This window comes from Triturus cristatus, chromosome 3_2 (assembly GCF_964204655.1).
Source record: "Triturus cristatus chromosome 3_2, aTriCri1.1, whole genome shotgun sequence".
NCBI classification, from domain to species: domain Eukaryota; kingdom Metazoa; phylum Chordata; class Amphibia; order Caudata; family Salamandridae; genus Triturus; species Triturus cristatus.
In genome coordinates, this window is record NC_140584.1 from 977834028 (window position 1) to 977850128 (window position 16101).

At 46.0% G+C, this 16101-nt stretch overlaps 1 protein-coding gene and 2 pseudogenes across 1 annotated transcript in view; all 3 read left to right on the forward strand.

Annotated features, from left to right (window-relative positions):
* Positions 1 to 16101, forward strand: part of RABEP1 (rabaptin, RAB GTPase binding effector protein 1) — a 989154-nt gene that overhangs the window by 851977 nt on the left and 121076 nt on the right. The window lies entirely within an intron of this gene.
* LOC146858918 (activated RNA polymerase II transcriptional coactivator p15 pseudogene) lies at positions 5868 to 6667 on the forward strand (annotated as a pseudogene).
* LOC146858919 (activated RNA polymerase II transcriptional coactivator p15 pseudogene) lies at positions 10988 to 11787 on the forward strand (annotated as a pseudogene).

Sequence of the window (16101 nt, forward strand, 5' to 3'; positions counted from 1 at the left end):
CCAGCCACCAACCAATTTTGCTGAGTGTCAAGGATAGACAAAACTCTGGAAATCCATCTTTCCAGACTTCTTCCTGGCAAGTAGTCATGAAGAGTGATCCAGAGACACACCCTTGGCCATTCTTGTAGATCATTCAGACCTGTATGTATCCATCCAGATGCTACTAATAAGGCCAAGGCTTTGAAGGTGCTGTCTATTGAAACGCTGCCCTTCTGGGATAGAACAAGTGTATTTATGCTCTGGTGGCATCGACAGCTCCTCCTCCACCGTGGCCCACTATAGCCATTGAGCCCCAAATGCTCAAAGGATTGTAAAGTGAGCTAGCAACCCCAAAATTATCAAACAACAAGCACTGGTGTTGGTACACTCCCCATTTTAGGAGTCTTAGATAGGGTCCTATCCTGAGAAACGACATGGGATAGTCCATTACTTTCTTGTAAAACAAGGGGTTGTAAATCTCCACCCCATTTTGAATTTATAATCTAAATCCGCTCCTCCTCATGCATAATTCAAGACGCAAATTTTAGTTCAAGTGCTGTTAAGTGTCTAAATGGACTACTATGTTCTGTGAATTAACAATTGTTTGAAACCAATAAACTTTTGCCTGAAATACATTCATGCATCGTAGCTGACAGGGTCATTAAAAATGCAGTTGTTTACATACGAGAAAATCTGCAATCATCCCTCACTGTTGACCAATCAGAAATGTTGGTCCTAGTGAATTTGTCAGCAGCCTGCAATACACTAGAACAAAAGATCCTCCACTGTAGGGTTGAGAAAGAGAAATGTTTGCAAATGGTGCCAGTCTTGCTTTCAGAGCACAGCGTGCTAAGAAGAATAGGATAATTATACTCAGTCCAGAATCCTGCTGTGTGCAGAGTCTCCAAGAGTCTCGACTTCCTCCACGACCGCACAGTATCGGGTACATTTCTAATGTATGCAGATAACAATTACATTAATTTATCTGGGCAAATCTTTATATTGGGAATCTAACATTTCATTCCTGAAACGTATATCTTCAATTTTTCTAATGGAATCCACCAGCGGCTCCAGGATCAATGCAAAGAGAAGTGGTGAGAGCAGGCAGCCATGCCTTTTTTCCTTTTTATTGCTGCTGGTGATGATTTACCACAATGGACCCAAATACAAGCTTTTGTGGAGAAGGGACTTGCCACTGCCCATAGGTGGTATGGTAGGCTAAGGCTCACCATCCTTAGATGTCAAACACATTCTTGGCGTTGAGCAGTAGCATGAGGACATCACAATGTTTTCTTTGTGTGCGTTCCACAATGTGAATACATTTTTTAGTATCTTCCCTGCATTGGCAGCCTTGGTATGAAGCCTGGTGTGTCAGGGTTTATTATCTCGGGCAGTAATGGGCCAGGGTGATATGCCAGTATACTCGTGAAGAGTTTTATGTCCCAGTTTAGCAAGGAGATGGGCCTATAGGATATGCATTGAGCAGGGGTTTTTACCCAGTTTAGGAAGCACTATTCCGGACGTACCTCTGATGGAGTGGGTCACCTCACTAGCTTACACAAAACCGTTCAATACACTGGCTAGGAGCCAGTTCATGGCAATACATCTGATAGGAAGGGGCTGGGTACTGATTTGAGCCAGGTTCCTTAACCTAGTTAAGTTTATAAATCTCAGTGATAACTTCCTCCATTGTTCATCAATACTGGTTTAAAGTGCGATCGCAAATCGGACTCTATCACAGGGGAAGACACCGCCTTTCCTAGTACAGAAGGACTGTTAGTAATGTTGAAAAGAGTCTGCTGTGGCACTGTCCTCCATGACCACTGCTCTCTCTGTAGGGAGGGTAAGGTATTACCTCCATGGGTCGCAAGGCATCTCATTCAACAGGAGAGTACTTCAAATAGTCCAGCAAGGTTATTCCCCACTATTCCTTTCCAACCCGCCGTACATTCCTCCTACATCGGAACGGCTGTCATAGGACCAATTTGTCCATTTTGCAGTGGGTGGCCAAGACTCTTTCGTACAAAGGGGCAATAGCGAGTGTTCCTGCATCAGAATGAGAAACTGGATTTTACTCCTGTTATTTTCTGGTGCCGAAGAAGGATAAAGGGCCTCCTCCTATTTTAAACCCTTCTCCTGCTCATTTTCTTCCTAAAAAGATGCATTCAGTATGCTGATATTGGCCTAATTTCTATCTGTCCTGGATCCAGAAGACTGAATGGTTGGTCTGGACCTGAAGAATGTCTATTTTCCCATCCCCGTCCTTAGGTTCCACAATCACTTCTTGTGATTCTAGTTGGGCCAGGAGCATTCTCAGTTTTCTGTGCTCCCCTTCAGCCTTACCAATGCCATCCAGGTGCTCACAACAGTGGTTGCAGCACATCATCCTTTGAGGTTGGGGATACCAGTCCTCTCCTACCACACCAGCTGGGTGTTGAAGGCGGGCTCACCATAGTCAGTGTGGGACCACTTTGAGACGATGGAAAATCTCCTAACATCTTTACGGTTCTCAATCTGCATGCTTTTCTGGATACGAGGCAATTGGGAGCCTTCCTTCTGGATCAGCGAGTCCCAACCATTCAGGCTATGATGCGAATGTTTCACATTGGTCCCAGGCAGTGCTTAATTTGAGACAGTGGTTTCCGGTGCTAGGCACCGGCACTTAATTCTCAACACCAGCGCTTGTGATAGCTGCCACAAGGTGGCACTGTCACGCTAATTTAGCGATGACAACAACAGGTAATTCATTCAATAAACATAAAAAATGACAATTACCTACCACCCAAGCCATCTTATAGCTTTGGAGGCCTGAAATAGTCCGAATTGTCACACTTGATTTTGATGGTTAGTACTTGCATTGTTACTATTGTTGTGAGCTTGGCAGGGGCTACATGGGGTGCAAAATGCAGTGGCCTCCTGACGAGAGCCCTGGTACTTTTTTTTTTTTTATGAAGTAAGCACTGGTCCTCTGGGTCTGAGTGACAGTGCCTCTGAGACTTCTTGGCCTGTTGCATCCTACTGGTAAACTGCGCCAAATGGCATATGTGGGCTTTCCAGTGGAATCTGGCGTCTCTGGGCTCAGCACCTAGGATATCTTTTGGATCCCATACGGGTTTCAGAGATGACTGCAAAACTGCATTAGACCTGCAGTGGTGGCTGCTTGTCTGCGTTTTGACTAGTGGCAGGCTGTTTTTCATACCCCATTTAGAGCTGATAGTGGAGACCGACACATCATTGTTGGGTTGGGGAAAGGTCATCTGGGAGATGTGCAGATCAGGGGGCTCTGGTGTTCGACAGAGACCCACCTAAATTAGTTTCTCAAAGTTGTTTGCCACTTGCTTGGGGTCAAAGGCCTTCCTACCATTCATCAAAGGGAGGCTGATCTATATGCTCACTAACACCACCACCACCACCAACAAGGAGAGCTGAGAGGGGTCTTGGATCCTGTGCCTTGGGGCTCTGTACCTCCGGAACAGGCTAAATCGGCAGGATATCTCCCTGATCATGAACGAGCTGGGGGGTATCTTTAAACACCAAGGTGGACTAACTCAGTCGTTGACTCTTCACGCATCGTTTACGGCAACTACTCACAGGAATAGAGAGAACCATGGCTAGTGGCAAGAACACGCAGTGTCAACATTATAGCACATTGGAGTTCCCAAGAAGGTTTTCTCAGATGCACATTCTGCTTGGAGTGGAGCATTAGACTCCTGTATGACTTTCTGCTGCTGCCTTTTCTGTCTCAAGTTCTGAAGAAAATCAGGAACAACAAGGCCCAACTCATCCTAGTGGCTCCAGTGTTGGCCAGAAGAGTTTGGTAGCCATAACTTCTGGGCATGAGCATCTGTTCTCTGATCAGGCTGCCACTTCGGGAGGGTCTTTTGTCACTGCAGCAGGTAGGGTGCAGCACCGGGCCTGCACAATCTACACATCAGGTTGAGCGGTGGCAGTTGACTGCCTTCAATTTTCCTCCTGAAGCAGTGGATGTCATTCTGGCGGCCAGGTGGCAGTCTACAAAATCTGTCTATGCAGGATGCTGGGATAAGTTTGTGGCTAGGTGCAATTCCTGCTATACACACCAAGTACATCAAAGTTGTTGAATATTCAGCTTTTTTTTGCTGTCTTTAGCGCAGCCATGACTTGCTTTAGGTACAGGTAAAGGGTACTTTCTGGCCCTTTGTGCTCTTTTGCATTTACTGTACAAGCTGTCCTTGTTTAAATTACCTGTTATGTGTTTCCTTAAAGCTCTGGAATGTATGGTTCCACCTAAACCTTTTGTAATACCACAGTGGCACCTTAATTTGCTCTTCACTTTCTGGATGTGTACTCCATTTGAGCCGATGCACAGCTGTCCTATGCATCTCTTGACTTTCAAAACACACTTCTTCATAGTGATAACCTCAGCTTGCTGTGTAAGTGTAATCCCGCGAGTGGGACACCCAAGATGGCCGCGGTGAATTACCTAGGTGAAATGGCGGTTGCATCTCCAGCGGAACGAGACATCGACCACGTGATCTCCGCGTTGTTAGAAACACTGCACACTCATAGGACGGAGAGAGAGAGAGACTCGTAACTACGGGGGAAGAAGACGCCGGGAAGAGGCAGCAACATGGAGGGTGAGCGCGAGCAGCCTGAGAAGAGGAGTCAGGAGAAGAAAACAGCAGCAGAGGCCAGCGTGGACAAGTCACAACTGAAACCAAGAACCCCAGCCGAAGCAGACAACGGAGAACAGACTAGAGGCAAGCCCTGCCAGTCTAACCATCCCGAGGAGAGAGAGGACGTCTGGACTCCTCCAGCCACAACCCAGGAGGGCCATGGCTACAGGCAAGTAACTCTCCTCTGTTATTTCGCCATAGGGAGGTGGTGGGGACTGTAAAACTGCACCAAATAACAAAGCATGTAACACAACCATCAGGGTGTTTCGGTGGGGGTTAATCCATGAGTCCCTGAGCAATTCTTCTTGCATTCTGTGGCTCTTTTTTTGTTTTGAGGGTAGAACGTGCTTCCACCCCTCTGCGGCTGCTCATTAAGACAAGGAGAAGAGGAAAGCAAGTCCTGCCATGTCCTGAGGGGAGAAAGGAGCACACACAGAAAGACTACTTCCCATGTCTGTGAACTTTCCCAATAGAATCTGTTTTTTTTATTTTGTTGTTTCTTTTTCTTAATCCGATGCTTTGAGACCAGACATCCCATTAATTGGTGTAACGTACCACATAATAAAAAAACCACTAGTACGATAGAACAATATTTTTTGTGTGTCCCTTCTTCTCTCACTGAGTGATTACAGTAAGTAAGCTACAAGCTCTGTCTTTTTACCCACCACCCCAGAGGATGAGGCCGTGCAGAAAAGTACCATATCAAAGTGGATTTTCATCTGTATAAAGATATGCTACTCACTTGCCAAGAAGCAGCCCCCAGAAGGTCTGAGAGCTCATTCGACCACAGCCAAAGCCGCTGCCACTGTGCTAGCACTTGGAGGGCCTCTTCTTGACATCGCTCCGGCAGCGACGCTCAATGAGGAACTACTGTCTTGATAGCCAGGACCAGCAGGAAGGGCTTCGTTGCACGCTTGGGCCTCCAGGATTTGCTGGTTTGAGTCGATCCACAGACCCCCCCCCACCCCCTTTGGTATCTAATCACAAAGTGAGGAATCTGAAGTTAGAAGTATCCACCAGAAGTTTCTTACCTTTAGTAATGCTCTTTCTGGTGGATACTTGATCTAACTGGAGGTTCTTCACCTCCCTCCCTCCTCCTAGTTCTGTGGAGTTGACTCCTCATCCATCTATGAAAAGATGCCAGTTTAGAGAGCTACACCCTGTCATATCTGATCAGTTAATAAGCTTTGTGTCTGACAGTTTGAGTCAAGAAATAACTGATGATGATGATAACCGCGGAGCCGTGAGGAGGGCTGGGGCACAGCATTGGTTTTCACCACAATGTCCAAGAGCAAGGGGAAAGTTTCGAGCTCTGAAAGCTCTGATGAGTCTTCGGATGAGAAGGACGTACAGAAGAGAAAGCGAGAAGATCCAAAAGGTAAATAGGAAGCAAAGCCTGTGTCGACAGACAACGGAGACTCAAATGAGAAAATGTTTCAGATTGGGAAGCTGCGTTATGTCCGCGTATCTTCTTTCAAAAAGAAAACCCTGATAGACATCCGGGAGTTCTACGTGGATAAGAATTGTGATACTAAACCTGGGAGGAAAGGCATTTCTTTATTTCCCGAGCAGTGGCAGAGCTTGAAGGAGCAAATTCCAAACATCGACGCTGCCATAAGAAAGTTTTGAACAGTTGTTCACAAATTAAAATACTTGTGATCTTTCTGGCTTATTATACTTTGTACTGGGATAGTTATCTTGGTGTAGATCTGTGGGCTCTGTGACCATTACATTTTGAAGAGAAATATAGAGCTGCCTGTTACCTGTGTACAGTCTGTTGAGCAAGCTGGAGTTCATTGGTTGTCTACCTCCAGTGTTTTTGACGGCTACGTCGTACACCTCTCCTATGTATTTTCCTTTCATGGTTAGTAAAAATAAATGTTTGTGTGTCAAGTATAGATCCCACTAGTTGAATATAAAAACCTGCAATGAGTAATTTTTTTTTTTTTGTGAGATGTATAATTAGCGACGCCAAATCTTGTTATATACACTGATTTACAGCGCACTGATTAAAAATTGTTAATATCGAAAAAAAAAAAAAATAAAAAAAAAAAAAATAACTGATGTCCACTGGTGATGATGGTGCATATGCGTCTCAGCCGGGACAAACTGAAACACCTACTGTGGTGCTGGAGCAATGCTGAGAAAATTCTCAGCATCCAGTCTGGCGTCTGGAGGTATTCACAAGGTGAGAAACCTGCAGTTGGATAGCGTATCTGCTAGAAAGAGTACTACCCTAGATAAGTAACATTTTCCTTAAGTCTCCACATATTGTTATGGTTTGGGGTCCGTGGGATCTGCAATGTAAGGGTGATCGGTGCATGATTGGAGAGGGCAGTTGGGCCTATGGCTACATCTGTGTTATTGGCTAATGATCTCTCGTCCAAAATGTGGTGTTTCAGGCACAAGCATAGCATGGAGTAGTATGTGTAATCCTATTACTCGCCTCCCTTCCACCCCCCACCCCGTGCTACTCGCTCTTTGCTTCAACTAGAACCAACCTCTTCGGCCAATGTCTAAGGCCCATCCTGGCTGTCACCTCTTCCGTCCCATCTGTGGTAAAACCGGTGTAGGTGGCTATCCATGACTCCATGTTGAAGTCACCCCTAACATCACCTCCCCTTTGGCGACCTCGAATATCACATAAATAGCTGTTTTGAGGACGCCTTCTTGCCCTCCTGTGTTAGGAGTGTAAAGTGTGGCTATAGTATAGACATCGTTGGCTAAATGCCCCACTGTCCCCAGCATTCTCCCTGCTTTGTCCTAGATATGTATTTCACTCCATTAAATATTCTACTACACATAAGAACCATCCCTGCCAGTTTCGAAGTATGCAAATAAGAACTGCAGCAGTAAGAATATAGATTTTATTCTGATCCTGTCTGATTTAAGTAAATGTACCTTGTGCAAAAGATAGATCTATCCCCAGCTTATTTCATTACATTAATGATAACTTATCTCTTTGCCGATGCAGCGCTGGTCTCCAAGCGGGCCCCATCCTCTGTATTGATTTTATAAAGACTCTGGCGTATCTAGCTCAGTCTTTATAGTTAGTCTAGCTTTACAATGGCCCAATTCTTGCTTCCACCTCCAGGGACGATTATCGTCTGCTGCCACCGCTTGCTCACCTACTCCACCTGTCTGCAAAATGGGCAGCCACTTGAATCACACCCCCAGACAGCCTCTAAAGGGCAGTGACTGGTGTTCAGCTGGTGGAGAGGGGGACTGCAACCCCCTTCGTTGATTACCTTATGGTTGCTGGTGTGACAGCAGGAGCGAGAGCTGGTACGGCTGCTCCCTTGGCTCACACCACTTCTGACATTCTCCAAGATGGCAACTGGAGTAGACTGCAATGGCTCTGTGCTGGAATCTCTGTGCTGAGCTAGACACAGCTGTTCCAACCCTACAGACCACCTCTGAATGTGCTGCCCCCCACTATCATCTCATCGTTGTTAGCCAAGAGGTGCAGATACAATGGGCGAGGAGCAGAGCCCCAAGTTCACATACCGCTCCATTCCCTGGCTGCCCATGAGCTGCACCACACCTCCTTTTTACATCTGATCACAACCGTCATCATTTCCAACTGATGATGCTCAGAAGGATCCTTCCTTTCTACTTCAGCTAAAATACGGAATAACTGCTAACAAAGCCCTGCTTGAATCTTTCAATTTAGTATACACAGGAGCACAAAACAAAAGACTATCAAACTTCAAAAATACTCAAGTAGCCAGACCATGCCTTAACCTCGAAAGATCAGATCACCGCAGTTCTCAGAGAACTTTACTCAAAGTTGTTTGCCACTTGCTTGGGGTCAAAGGCCTTCCTACCATTCATCAAAGGGAGGCTGATCTATATGCTCACTAACACCACCACCACCACCAACAAGGAGAGCTGAGAGGGGTCTTGGATCCTGTGCCTTGGGGCTCTGTACCTCCGGAACAGGCTAAATCGGCAGGATATCTCCCTGATCATGAACGAGCTGGGGGGTATCTTTAAACACCAAGGTGGACTAACTCAGTCGTTGACTCTTCACGCATCGTTTACGGCAACTACTCACAGGAATAGAGAGAACCATGGCTAGTGGCAAGAACACGCAGTGTCAACATTATAGCACATTGGAGTTCCCAAGAAGGTTTTCTCAGATGCACATTCTGCTTGGAGTGGAGCATTAGACTCCTGTATGACTTTCTGCTGCTGCCTTTTCTGTCTCAAGTTCTGAAGAAAATCAGGAACAACAAGGCCCAACTCATCCTAGTGGCTCCAGTGTTGGCCAGAAGAGTTTGGTAGCCATAACTTCTGGGCATGAGCATCTGTTCTCTGATCAGGCTGCCACTTCGGGAGGGTCTTTTGTCACTGCAGCAGGTAGGGTGCAGCACCGGGCCTGCACAATCTACACATCAGGTTGAGCGGTGGCAGTTGACTGCCTTCAATTTTCCTCCTGAAGCAGTGGATGTCATTCTGGCGGCCAGGTGGCAGTCTACAAAATCTGTCTATGCAGGATGCTGGGATAAGTTTGTGGCTAGGTGCAATTCCTGCTATACACACCAAGTACATCAAAGTTGTTGAATATTCAGCTTTTTTTTGCTGTCTTTAGCGCAGCCATGACTTGCTTTAGGTACAGGTAAAGGGTACTTTCTGGCCCTTTGTGCTCTTTTGCATTTACTGTACAAGCTGTCCTTGTTTAAATTACCTGTTATGTGTTTCCTTAAAGCTCTGGAATGTATGGTTCCACCTAAACCTTTTGTAATACCACAGTGGCACCTTAATTTGCTCTTCACTTTCTGGATGTGTACTCCATTTGAGCCGATGCACAGCTGTCCTATGCATCTCTTGACTTTCAAAACACACTTCTTCATAGTGATAACCTCAGCTTGCTGTGTAAGTGTAATCCCGCGAGTGGGACACCCAAGATGGCCGCGGTGAATTACCTAGGTGAAATGGCGGTTGCATCTCCAGCGGAACGAGACATCGACCACGTGATCTCCGCGTTGTTAGAAACACTGCACACTCATAGGACGGAGAGAGAGAGAGACTCGTAACTACGGGGGAAGAAGACGCCGGGAAGAGGCAGCAACATGGAGGGTGAGCGCGAGCAGCCTGAGAAGAGGAGTCAGGAGAAGAAAACAGCAGCAGAGGCCAGCGTGGACAAGTCACAACTGAAACCAAGAACCCCAGCCGAAGCAGACAACGGAGAACAGACTAGAGGCAAGCCCTGCCAGTCTAACCATCCCGAGGAGAGAGAGGACGTCTGGACTCCTCCAGCCACAACCCAGGAGGGCCATGGCTACAGGCAAGTAACTCTCCTCTGTTATTTCGCCATAGGGAGGTGGTGGGGACTGTAAAACTGCACCAAATAACAAAGCATGTAACACAACCATCAGGGTGTTTCGGTGGGGGTTAATCCATGAGTCCCTGAGCAATTCTTCTTGCATTCTGTGGCTCTTTTTTTGTTTTGAGGGTAGAACGTGCTTCCACCCCTCTGCGGCTGCTCATTAAGACAAGGAGAAGAGGAAAGCAAGTCCTGCCATGTCCTGAGGGGAGAAAGGAGCACACACAGAAAGACTACTTCCCATGTCTGTGAACTTTCCCAATAGAATCTGTTTTTTTTATTTTGTTGTTTCTTTTTCTTAATCCGATGCTTTGAGACCAGACATCCCATTAATTGGTGTAACGTACCACATAATAAAAAAACCACTAGTACGATAGAACAATATTTTTTGTGTGTCCCTTCTTCTCTCACTGAGTGATTACAGTAAGTAAGCTACAAGCTCTGTCTTTTTACCCACCACCCCAGAGGATGAGGCCGTGCAGAAAAGTACCATATCAAAGTGGATTTTCATCTGTATAAAGATATGCTACTCACTTGCCAAGAAGCAGCCCCCAGAAGGTCTGAGAGCTCATTCGACCACAGCCAAAGCCGCTGCCACTGTGCTAGCACTTGGAGGGCCTCTTCTTGACATCGCTCCGGCAGCGACGCTCAATGAGGAACTACTGTCTTGATAGCCAGGACCAGCAGGAAGGGCTTCGTTGCACGCTTGGGCCTCCAGGATTTGCTGGTTTGAGTCGATCCACAGACCCCCCCCACCCCCTTTGGTATCTAATCACAAAGTGAGGAATCTGAAGTTAGAAGTATCCACCAGAAGTTTCTTACCTTTAGTAATGCTCTTTCTGGTGGATACTTGATCTAACTGGAGGTTCTTCACCTCCCTCCCTCCTCCTAGTTCTGTGGAGTTGACTCCTCATCCATCTATGAAAAGATGCCAGTTTAGAGAGCTACACCCTGTCATATCTGATCAGTTAATAAGCTTTGTGTCTGACAGTTTGAGTCAAGAAATAACTGATGATGATGATAACCGCGGAGCCGTGAGGAGGGCTGGGGCACAGCATTGGTTTTCACCACAATGTCCAAGAGCAAGGGGAAAGTTTCGAGCTCTGAAAGCTCTGATGAGTCTTCGGATGAGAAGGACGTACAGAAGAGAAAGCGAGAAGATCCAAAAGGTAAATAGGAAGCAAAGCCTGTGTCGACAGACAACGGAGACTCAAATGAGAAAATGTTTCAGATTGGGAAGCTGCGTTATGTCCGCGTATCTTCTTTCAAAAAGAAAACCCTGATAGACATCCGGGAGTTCTACGTGGATAAGAATTGTGATACTAAACCTGGGAGGAAAGGCATTTCTTTATTTCCCGAGCAGTGGCAGAGCTTGAAGGAGCAAATTCCAAACATCGACGCTGCCATAAGAAAGTTTTGAACAGTTGTTCACAAATTAAAATACTTGTGATCTTTCTGGCTTATTATACTTTGTACTGGGATAGTTATCTTGGTGTAGATCTGTGGGCTCTGTGACCATTACATTTTGAAGAGAAATATAGAGCTGCCTGTTACCTGTGTACAGTCTGTTGAGCAAGCTGGAGTTCATTGGTTGTCTACCTCCAGTGTTTTTGACGGCTACGTCGTACACCTCTCCTATGTATTTTCCTTTCATGGTTAGTAAAAATAAATGTTTGTGTGTCAAGTATAGATCCCACTAGTTGAATATAAAAACCTGCAATGAGTAATTTTTTTTTTTTTGTGAGATGTATAATTAGCGACGCCAAATCTTGTTATATACACTGATTTACAGCGCACTGATTAAAAATTGTTAATATCGAAAAAAAAAAAAAATAAAAAAAAAAAAAATAACTGATGTCCACTGGTGATGATGGTGCATATGCGTCTCAGCCGGGACAAACTGAAACACCTACTGTGGTGCTGGAGCAATGCTGAGAAAATTCTCAGCATCCAGTCTGGCGTCTGGAGGTATTCACAAGGTGAGAAACCTGCAGTTGGATAGCGTATCTGCTAGAAAGAGTACTACCCTAGATAAGTAACATTTTCCTTAAGTCTCCACATATTGTTATGGTTTGGGGTCCGTGGGATCTGCAATGTAAGGGTGATCGGTGCATGATTGGAGAGGGCAGTTGGGCCTATGGCTACATCTGTGTTATTGGCTAATGATCTCTCGTCCAAAATGTGGTGTTTCAGGCACAAGCATAGCATGGAGTAGTATGTGTAATCCTATTACTCGCCTCCCTTCCACCCCCCACCCCGTGCTACTCGCTCTTTGCTTCAACTAGAACCAACCTCTTCGGCCAATGTCTAAGGCCCATCCTGGCTGTCACCTCTTCCGTCCCATCTGTGGTAAAACCGGTGTAGGTGGCTATCCATGACTCCATGTTGAAGTCACCCCTAACATCACCTCCCCTTTGGCGACCTCGAATATCACATAAATAGCTGTTTTGAGGACGCCTTCTTGCCCTCCTGTGTTAGGAGTGTAAAGTGTGGCTATAGTATAGACATCGTTGGCTAAATGCCCCACTGTCCCCAGCATTCTCCCTGCTTTGTCCTAGATATGTATTTCACTCCATTAAATATTCTACTACACATAAGAACCATCCCTGCCAGTTTCGAAGTATGCAAATAAGAACTGCAGCAGTAAGAATATAGATTTTATTCTGATCCTGTCTGATTTAAGTAAATGTACCTTGTGCAAAAGATAGATCTATCCCCAGCTTATTTCATTACATTAATGATAACTTATCTCTTTGCCGGTGCAGCGCTGGTCTCCAAGCGGGCCCCATCCTCTGTATTGATTTTATAAAGACTCTGGCGTATCTAGCTCAGTCTTTATAGTTAGTCTAGCTTTACAATGGCCCAATTCCTGCTTCCACCTCCAGGGACGATTATCGTCTGCTGCCACCGCTTGCTCACCTACTCCACCTGTCTGCAAAATGGGCAGCCACTTGAATCACACCCCCAGACAGCCTCTAAAGGGCAGTGACTGGTGTTCAGCTGGTGGAGAGGGGGACTGCAACCCCCTTCGATGATTACCTTATGGTTGCTGGTGTGACAGCAGGAGCGAGAGCTGGTACGGCTGCTCCCTTGGCTCACACCACTTCTGACATTCTCCAAGATGGCAACTGGAGTAGACTGCAATGGCTCTGTGCTGGAATCTCTGTGCTGAGCTAGACACAGCTGTTCCAACCCTACAGACCACCTCTGAATGTGCTGCCCCCCACTATCATCTCATCGTTGTTAGCCAAGAGGTGCAGATACAATGGGCGAGGAGCAGAGCCCCAAGTTCACATACCGCTCCATTCCCTGGCTGCCCATGAGCTGCACCACACCTCCTTTTTACATCTGATCACAACCGTCATCATTTCCAACTGATGATGCTCAGAAGGATCCTTCCTTTCTACTTCAGCTAAAATACGGAATAACTGCTAACAAAGCCCTGCTTGAATCTTTCAATTTAGTATACACAGGAGCACAAAACAAAAGACTATCAAACTTCAAAAATACTCAAGTAGCCAGACCATGCCTTAACCTCGAAAGATCAGATCACCGCAGTTCTCAGAGAACTTTACTTCTGGGGTTGTGAAAATGATGTTCAGTATAATCTACAAAATTTCCAAAGATGGGAATGGAGAAATTTGGACAAGAAGTATCTGTAAAAGTTAATTGTGCTCCACACGCCCAATCAAAGCTAAGCAGGCTACATGTATGCATGCACCTGTGGAATTATGTGGCCGGCAACAGCGGTCGCTTCATCATTGTTTCTTTTCTTTTTTTTTCTTTTTTCTGTCGACATTATACAGCATCAGCAAAGCAAATTAATCAAAAATGCAAGACGTATTGGCTTTGTAAGGGCAAGACTTTTTGTTGCTCCCTGTCATGAGACAGAGTTGCATTCTACAGCTGTTGTAAGTGGGTTGAGGTAGGGCAAATGGAGCTGGGGGATAAACCCAATCTCATTACTCACTAGAGACTCCAGTGGTCTAGTTGTATTCTAACAAAAACATAGGTTTTTTAATAAATACAAAATATATACAAGGATAAACTTTGTAGAAGAGGCGGTGCCCTGCAGAAATTGTGCTCTGGAAATTAATGTTCACCATCTTGGATACTTCCGCCTTGCCATGCCGACACTGAAGAACATGTTAACTTTCTTTACTTCACTAGTTAAAGGAGTGTGACGAATGTTTGGTAGAGGGTGGTAATTTGGTCTAGTAGCTCAGGTGCAGGATCACCAGCAGACCCGATTTGAAACCCGGCTTCCCTATTTAACAATATTTGGTCCTGTGCAACATCACTTTATCACCCTGTGTCCCAGTTCCTTTAACTTATTGAGAGATCAGGCATTTCGGGTCACTTTATGTGAGGTCAATGTTTGAACAAACTTTTAGCAAAGCAGGAGGCATAAGATAGAAAACCAGACACAGGAAGTAAGTGGAAGGGCCAGATTAGTCAATGGTTTACATTCGCCTTCCTGCTTTGGTGGTGGTGGTGGTATGTCTACAGTTCTAGTGTGTGTGTATGTGACTGTATTTCATCTGGGTACATGAGAAAAGTAAGAAAAGAAGAACAAGAACTCATCCGTGGGGTTTGAATGCTTGTGAAAAAGTTCAGCTATTCAGTTTTTTTCCTTCACTAATGTGGCTTTAAAGTGGTTCTTGTTTGTGGTTGATTTTTTTCATTCAGTTGATGTTGAAATAAAATTAAAGATATGATTCTGATAAACTTCCTTTTGAATTGTATTTTTGCCATTAATATAGCATCTGTTTGTCCAATATTTGTAAGAGCATTTCTTTTTAGATCGTCCCTACCAGACAGTGCAAGCTGTCTGGTTGAAAAATAATTATTGTGGGATTTCCAAGAGCTTTTTGTTGTACCTCTCATTTTCTTGCCTCTTATTCAACAGGTAACATTCCTCATCTGCTGTACCCATGTTAACTCCCTCATCTGCTTCACTCTTTCTTGTATGATTCTCCTCCTGCGCTCTCTCCATCATGTACTTCTGTCCCCACCCCTGTGTTTAGGTCTCGCCTATGCAGACTGCATGCGCTGCATAGGAGGAGACCTCTTGAAATCGATTCGGTTTTTCGCCCAAAAACGTGCACGGATTGCATTGCTTTCAATGGCAACACATGCACGTTTGGCGATTCCCTTGCGGGAGAGAGCTTTGAAACCATCTGTTTGTAATTAACTTGCAAACAGATGGTGCTCCTGCTCGTTCCCGCAAGGGAAACAGGCGCAGGCCCCCTCGTCTCTCCCCTCCCCCTGCTGCCTCCTCCTCTCCTCGTTCTCGCCTCCTTCACCCCTCCCCACCTTCCCCTCTAAACAAATGAGGAAGCAGGCGTGTGTCCTGTGAAGGAAACTTGCAGCCCAGTAATTCGTCGGAAGTCTCGCATAATAGAGCATCATTCTCTTTCTAAAATTAAAGTGTGAAAGTGGAAAGGGTTAGTGGAGAGAAAACTGAGATAAACAGTGCCCCTGAAGTTGCATCACAGTTTGTATTCAAGAAAGGCTTCCTTCTTTGAACGCCTTTAAAAAGAGCCATCCACATAAATAAGTCTCTTTAAAGGAAACTGATAGTTCGAGTGAAAATGGAACAAAGGCGCCTGGCAGAGCAGCTGTTTTGGGAGTAAAGAGCGCTTCCTGTTCCTTTGGAGCGCCTCTTGCGCGTGGCCTCCTGGCTGTGTGAGGCGGGCTCCCCTGTCACCGGCGGCCAGTCACTGATCTCACTAACCGGGGCTTCTGTGTAAGCCGAGGCTAAACAAACACAGATGGGGCTCAGTGTACCGGCACCAGCGAAGCTGCCGTGGCGCAGCCGGACCCGCGGATGACACTGACTGCTTCCTGCCTCTCCTGGATACTGCCACGATCCGGTCGGGACCACTCACTGCTCAGGGAGTGGTGGTGGCACAGAACTGTAACCCCACTGTACTTAAGGACGGGGTAAGGGGTGCTTCCTCCTCAACACCACTACCAAGGGGCTGCCACAGTCCGGCAGGGGACGCTAGTTGTTCAGAGGGCAGAGACACAGAGTACCACAGACAAGGCTCCTGTCTTGGATACTCCTCTTGGGGCAGTATTACAATTCTTCAGGGTGCACAAGAGGTGCGGAGTACAAAATTGTGTCCCTGCTCC